The following is a 7,500-nucleotide window of genomic DNA, read 5'->3' as shown; positions in this document are numbered from 1 at the left end:
TCCTTTTCTGCTTCTTTTCTCATTTTACAATATATTTTTCTATATCATTTCGGGTTAATTCTTCTGATCTTTTTTTTCTAATTTTCTTTTCCAATTTTTTTGCCTAATTCTCACTTCTATTTTTCCTCTTGTTCTCGTTCCTCTTTTCTTCTTTATTTATTTTTCCTTGGAGTTTTTCTTTTTTCCTTAATCTTTTTTTACTGTTCTTCCTTCCTTTCTTCTTTCCTTCCTTCCTTTTTTTCTTGTTCGTTGTTTTCCTTCTCTCTTTCTTCCTTCCTTCCTTATCTCCCTTCTTGCTCGTTCCCTCCCTCCTTTCCTCCCTCGCCTCCTCGTTCCCTCCCTTTCTTCCCTCTCATTGAATCCTCTTCCGTACCATCAGTTACCCCATTCTATTAACCCGCCTCTTTTTCCCTCCACCCCTCTCTCCTTCCTTCCCTTCCCTCCTTCCCTCCCTATCTTTCCCTCCTCGCCCCCTTCTCTCTATTTCTCTTTTCGTTCCTCCCTCCTTCCCTTCCTTTTTTTTTAACATAACCAGCACCTAAGATATTACTCAATGTCGTAATAACGTTAAGGTTTTTTCGAATACTGGTGTCCTTGTCCCTTTTTTATCGCCCGGTTAGTGGTAGCAGTAATGGTAGTTCTTTCCTCTTTCCTACATAATTTCCATGCAGTTTTTCCATGCTGCATGGTTCTTTTTCCTTTCCTACCAGCTTTGGCTAGAGGGATGGGGGGTGGGGAGGAGCCTTCGCCTTTGCTGTCCTTCATCTTCCACCTTTGATTAGATAGGTAGTGTAGCTTGTCACAATCAGCTTCGTAAGGACCATCAGGTCTGCTGTTCTTTGCTCTTCCTTTGTGTAATTTTGTGTTCCTTCCCCTCCTTTCTCTTCATCCTTCTTTCCTTCCCTATCTTTCCCTCCCCTCCCCTCTCCCCCATACGATATTTCTCCCTCCGTGTCTCCCTCCTTCCCTTCCTCTCCCCTTCCTTCTCTTCCCTCCTTCCTATGTTCCCCTTTCCCTCCCCGTGACACTATTTCTCCCTCATCTCTAGTGTCTCCTTCCTTCCCTTTCTTTCCCCTCCCTTTCCTCCGTCCCTCTCTCCCTACCTATTTTAGTATTCCTTTCTCCCTCCATTCCTTCCTCTCTTCTCCTTTCCTCTCCCTTCGTCCCTCCCTTCCCTCCCTCTCTCCGTATCTCCGTTCCTCCTTTTTCTCCGCCGAGCCATACGAGAATTTTTATTTTATCATGATCTCAAATTATCCTAAACTGCTTAACCAGATTCCCAGAAAGTGGCTTCGATTTCCCATTCTCCCTCTTCGCTTTTACCCTTCCCCCCTTTTCTCCTTCCCCTCCTCGCCTTCCTCCTCCTCCTCCTCCTCCTCCTCCTCCTCCTCCCATCTCCGTTTCATCTATTCGTTCTCTCTATCTCCTTGCTTCTCCCTCATTCTCTCATTCTCTTCTTCCCTTTTATCTTTTCTCCCTCCTCTCCTTCTCTTCTTCTTCCCTTTTATCTCCTTGTTTCTCCCTCCCTTCCTTCTCCTTTCCTTCTTCTTCCCTTTCCTTTTATCTCTTTGTTTCTTCCTCCTTCTCTTCCTCTTTTCCATCATTGTTCTCGTTGTCGTTTTTCTTCTTTTTTGGTTTCGTTTTTTTTGTTTTTTTTATTTTGTTTTTATTTGTTGTTGCTTTCCATCTTTCTTATTACATCTTCGCTTGCTTTCTCTCCTTCCTCTTGATTATCTTCTTCAATTCTTTTCTTTTTTAGTAACTTGTCTCTTCATCTCTTTCTTTATCTCTTTCCACGTCTTTCTCTTCCTTCTCCTCCTCCTCCTCCTCCTCCTCTTCCTCCTCCCCTTGTTAATTTTCCTCTTCCATTCCCTTTATGTCTTATCTCCTCACTGCCTCCCCTTCTCTCTCTCTCTCTCTCTCTCTCTCTCTCTCTCTCTCTCTCTCTCTCTCTCTCTCTCTCTCTCTCTCTCTCTCTCTCTCTCTCTCTCTCTCTCTCTCTCTCTCTCTCTCTGACTCACTCTCTCTCACACCTTCACTCTTTCATCTCCAGCACATCATTACAAACGTTTTTAGAGTCATCATGAACGTTCCTCTGATTGGACATAGCGCGCCGTTCACCCTGCAAACGTTGGCCTCACCCTCCCTCAGCACCTCGTTGGTCCACGCCGGAGTGTGTAAAAATGATGTTATTGCTTGGAGTGTCGATCTGAGTGAATTTTATAGTTACTCATGGACTGGACTGTGTTATTAAGGGTGTTACGTCTTGCTTTTGTTTATTTGTTGATTGGTTATGTTGTTTGTGTTTGGTCTTTTGTTTATTCTTAAGGTCTTTTCTCATTTTCATCTCCAGTTTTATCATTCTTTTTATCTTTTATTTTTTTTATCTCGTCTTTATTTCGTCTATTTATGGGATTTCCTTGTTTATTCTCTGTTGTTTATTAGTTATTTTCTATTTTGTTTATTAGTGTTTTGTTTGTTTGAGGTTTCGTCCAGTGTTTTTTTTTTTCATATACATTTTAGGTCATGTGGATTTTTTTTTTTTTTTTTTTTACGTGTGTTTGTTTTATTACGTTCCAAGGTGTGAAGTTTTCCCTTTTTTTCTGCGGTTTATTTTCGCGTATAAATGTTACTCGTGTTGAAATATTTAGTGTTCCTCATTTTCTTCCGCTAATTATGTCTTTATTTATTCGCTCATTTTTTATTCTAATGATGATGTTTTTTTATTAATATTTCATCGTACATATTAGTTATAGCTCATTACTACTACTACTACTACTACTACTACTACTTCTACTATTTCTACTACTACTATTACTACTACTACTACTACTACTACTACGAGAGAGGAGAGAGAGAGAGAGAGAGAGAGAGAGAGAGAGAGAGAGAGAGAGAGATCTTCTTCATCTCCTCCGGCTTCATATCTTTCCCAGCATCTTTCTCTTCTATTTCATCCTTAATCCATTTTACTTTCCTTCTTTATTCGTAAGTTCAATGCCTCCCCTGTCGCTTGTCTCCTCCATCTCAATTTCTCCTCCTCCTCCTCCTCCTCCTTTTCCTCAGTCAACAAGGGCTTTCTGGGTCTAGAGAAATGGAGGAAAAGAAATAAATCCAGTAATGGCCAAACTAACGCTGCTGTGACCCCTGACCTTGAAGGGAGGAAAGGAGAGAAAGAGGGAGAGGCTGGAGGAGCGAGAAGGGAGAAGAGGGGCGGAACGAATGGGAGAAGGAGGAAGAGAGGCAATGAGGGAGATGAAGATTCTATGGGAAGGGAAATGGAGAGAGATGGACGAAGAGGGAGGAGGGGACCGAGAGAGAGAGAGAGAGAGAGAGAGAGAGAGAGAGAGAGAGAGAGAGAGAGAGAGAGAGAGTGCCTCGTCAGGTTTTTAAGGCATAATGTAGACTTTATTTTCTTCCTTGCTCTCTTTCACTCCATCGTTCTGTCTGACAAGGAAGAGGAGGAGGAGGAAGGAGGAGAAGGAAGAGGAAGAGGAGGAGGAGGTTCTAAAACTTGTCCTTTCCTCATCTCTTCTTCATTTTACTACAATTGGAGAGAGAGAGAGAGAGAGAGAGAGAGAGAGAGAGAGAGAGAGAGAGAGAGAGAGAGAGAGAGAGAATAGCGTTTCAACTTGTTCTCCAATATCTGAAAACCTCTCTGTCCAAATACTGCAAAACAAACAAACACACACACACACACACACACACACACACACACACACACACACACACACACACACACACACACACACGATCATTAATCTTCTTAATTAATGTACTTCAACTCGTCTCTCTCTCTTCTCCCACTTATGTTTTCTTCCTTTTTTTCTAAGACAGTATTATTAATTATTTTTTCCTCGTTGTCTTTTCTTCCTCTTTTTCTTGCTCTTCGATTCGGGTACATTAATTTCTCATATTTTTTTTCGTCGTTTTGTTTTTCGTTTCTTGTCAGTGGAGATAATGAGATGAAAAGGGAGAAAAGGAGTCATAATATTTAAGTTTTGTTCTGTAACCTATGACCTTGCTTTTTATTACCCTTATGATCTTTCTTCTTTATTTTTTTTTATTGTCATCCTCGAATTCATATTTTCATCCTTATTTTTATTCTCCTTCTTTATATTATCTACGAATTTAATTTTTCATCCGCATTTCTATTTTTTCTTAATATTTACCTTCAAAATCAAATTGTTATCTATTTCTCCTTTCTTCATTTACTTTATTCATATCTTCTTCCCTATTTTTATTTTCTGTCTCTAATGTTTGTTTTTTGTTTTGTTTTTACGTTGTGGCCTATTGCGCCGGTAGGCTTCTTCCCGATGGATCCTGATGATCGGTCCAAGGCTTCTTCGGTGGGTCCTGATGGTCGGCCCAGCCTGTTCTGGCGCAGACGAGTGTTTATAGTGGCGCCATCTTGCACGGGCTCATGCTGCCCTCCCGGAGCTCATCTTAATCCTAGAATCTAGAGTCCGGGTTGATAGGTGGTCTTCTGTACAGCATGTGGTAGTTTTTGCCACTCGGCAGCGGCTGAAAAATCCCAGCTTGGTGGCAACGGTCGGAGATTGAACTCGCATCTTCCTGAACGCAGGGCCGTCTTGCTATCCGTTCAGCCACCGCCTACCCCTAATGTTTATGTCACCGAATTCAAATAATTACTAATGCTACTCTATTCTATTTATAGATTCTACTTTCATCCCCATTTTCTTTATTTTATCAATGATTTCTACCTTCATCCCTGATTTCATCATTCTGCATTCATCTTTATTTTCTTTATTATATCCTCTCTTTTACATCAACGACTGTATCACATCTTCATCCCTATTTTCTCTCTATCATATCAACTAACTCTTCATCACGTCTTCATCACAAGCTTCTGATGACTGACTGACGGGCGATATCGGCAGCAAAGATCAAACCTCAACCAAAGCGGCGTCTTCACCACCGTGCATGTTCCTCCTCCTGTTACAACGTGGCCCTCAAAGTATGTTAGGACGGCATAGTCAGACACTTTCTCACCTCTACATCAACTACTTCCAAGGGCCGAAATGGAGGCTAATCTGAGCTCTAATGAGGGTTTCCTAGGCTCGTGCAATGCACAGAAAGTGGGATCAAACTACCACCGGGGTCATCAAACTACCCGTGAAATACCTAGGAAACTCCTAAGCAAAGCCTAGTCAAATATGTGTTTTTAGTGTTCGTGTGCCTTCCTCAGAAGTGCCTCCTCTTTGTTCGCCCGCCTGTTTGCTTGCCTTGCTTATCCGCTTGTTGGTTTTGTCGCCTCTCTTTATCCTCTTCGTGTGTTGATCCAGTGTTGATGAAGTGTTGCCTTGTGTGTGTTGACTTGGGTGTTTGTTGAAGCTCCTGTTTTTGTTGTTAGTTGATATTGTTTGTGCTACTTATTATTACTATATTATTGTTGTTGTTGTGATTTGTTTAAAGTCTCGCGCTGGTGCATTCCTCTTCTCTCTCTTTCTCTCATTCTTCCTCTTTTCTTTCTTTTCTCTTGCTTTCTTCCATTTAACCTGTCTTCTTTCTTTAATTCGTTCCTACAATCAATTTATTTCATTTTTAATTTGTTTTCCTCTCTCTCTCTCTCTCTCTCTCTCTCTCTCTCTCTCTCTCTCTCTCTCTCTCTCTCTCTCTCTCTCTCGTCTCTCTCTCTCTCTCGTAAAGTCACATAGCATTACTTAATTAACAAACAGCGGAAGTTTTACATAGGACAACAGATTTATCCGACCCCACCCACACCCTGTCCTTCCTCCCTTCCTTCCCTTCTTCTATGGCGGGAGAAAGGGAAAGGATGGGAAGGAAGGTCAAGGGTTATCTGTATCCTCTCTGTCCCATTAAAGTCAATTTTGTGACCATAGGAATTTCAATGAGTGGGAAGGGAATTATATCCATAGTCCCCCCTTATCCACCCTCCTCTTCCCATACACTTATATATATTTTTTTTCCTCTCGGCTTAAAGAAAACGAAGAAATTACGAAGTTGATAGAGAAAAAAAAGTGTAATGAGGCAAAGAAGATGAGTTTTAAATTAATTCTCAGCCGCCTAGTGATTTATTGTCTTATTTATGTTTACTAATTCCACTCATTATTGCGTTAATTAAGTACTATAGTATTTCACGAGAGAGAGAGAGAGAGAGAGAGAGAGAGAGAGAGAGAGAGAGAGAGAGAGAGAGAGAGAGAGAGAGAGAGAGAGAGAGAGAGAGAGAGAGAGAGAGAGAGAGAGAGAGAGAGAGAGAGAGAGAGAGAGAGAGAGAGAGAGAGAGAGAGAGAGAGAGAGAGAGAGAGAGAGAGAGAGAGAGAGAGAGAGAGAGAGAGAGAGAGCAACCGAAACAAAGCTTGAGACCATTATCGCTCAGGAACATAAATTCACTGGGCAGCCACTCCCCCCTCAAGTGGAGAACATGAACATGCAGCAGGTGGGGTTGGCTGCTCACAGGTATGAGGAATACCAAAGTGCGCTAGTAGTGAAGTAAAACATAAAGTGACAAGCTGGACAATATTCCAAATTGCTTTTTACATGTTTTTTCTTCTTTTTCTTTTCTTATTTTGTATGTGCCAAAGTATGTGTCAACAGTCGACAATTCATTTTATCCCATACATAGGCTCTTGCAATAGATATACCAAAAATAGTGTAATTTTGAGCCTTTGTAGAAATACAGCCAAGTAAAAAAAGAGAGAGAGAGAGAGAGAGAGAGAGAGAGAGAGAGAGAGAGAGAGAGAGAGAGAGAGAGAGAGAGAGAGAGAGAGAGAGAGAGAGAGAGAGAGAGAGAGAGAGAGAGAGAGAGAGGAACACTTTATCAAATTCACTAAGTAGCATATCCTTTCGTTTCCGCTAGTATTGAGAGAGAGAGAGAGAGAGAGAGAGAGAGAGAGAGAGAGAGAGAGAGAGAGAGAGAGAGAGAGAGAGAGAGAGAGAGAGAGAGAGAGAGAGAGAGAGAGATTACAGCAACCGCATTTTCCTCGATGTTTGTCACTGATCTACTTTACTCTTTAATTAATCAACCACTTATCCATTCATTCATCTATCTATCTATCTATCTATCTATCTACCATCTATCTATCTATCTATCTATCTATTTACATTATCTACCTACCAAATTCTGAAACTGGATCTCTCTTGGTCCACTCATCTCTACTCTCATTTATAGAAGCAGTGATTACCGGATATTTTTTTCCTTATTTATTTTTTGCCCCTTGAGCTGCTTTACTTTTATTATAAAAAACCTGTCTCTCTCTCATCTCTCTATCTATCTATCTATCTATCCTATTTATCTCTGTAATGGCATCTCCGTGGTAACAGATGCTCGGTTGGGCACACAGAAGCTACACACACCTGCTCAAATTACATGACCATCCCTTACCTGCTGACGAGGCGAGCATTCCTACTCTTGAGTAAGAGGAGGAGAGAGAAGTGAGGAGGATGGAGGAGGAGGGGAGGAGGAGGAGGAGGAGGAGGGAGGCTGGGTGGTCAAGGGCATTACAGGACGAGAAGTAATAG

This window comes from Eriocheir sinensis, chromosome 9 (genome assembly GCF_024679095.1).
Source record: "Eriocheir sinensis breed Jianghai 21 chromosome 9, ASM2467909v1, whole genome shotgun sequence".
In the NCBI taxonomy this organism is placed as follows: domain Eukaryota; kingdom Metazoa; phylum Arthropoda; class Malacostraca; order Decapoda; family Varunidae; genus Eriocheir; species Eriocheir sinensis.
Note: the sequence above shows the minus strand (reverse complement) of the source record.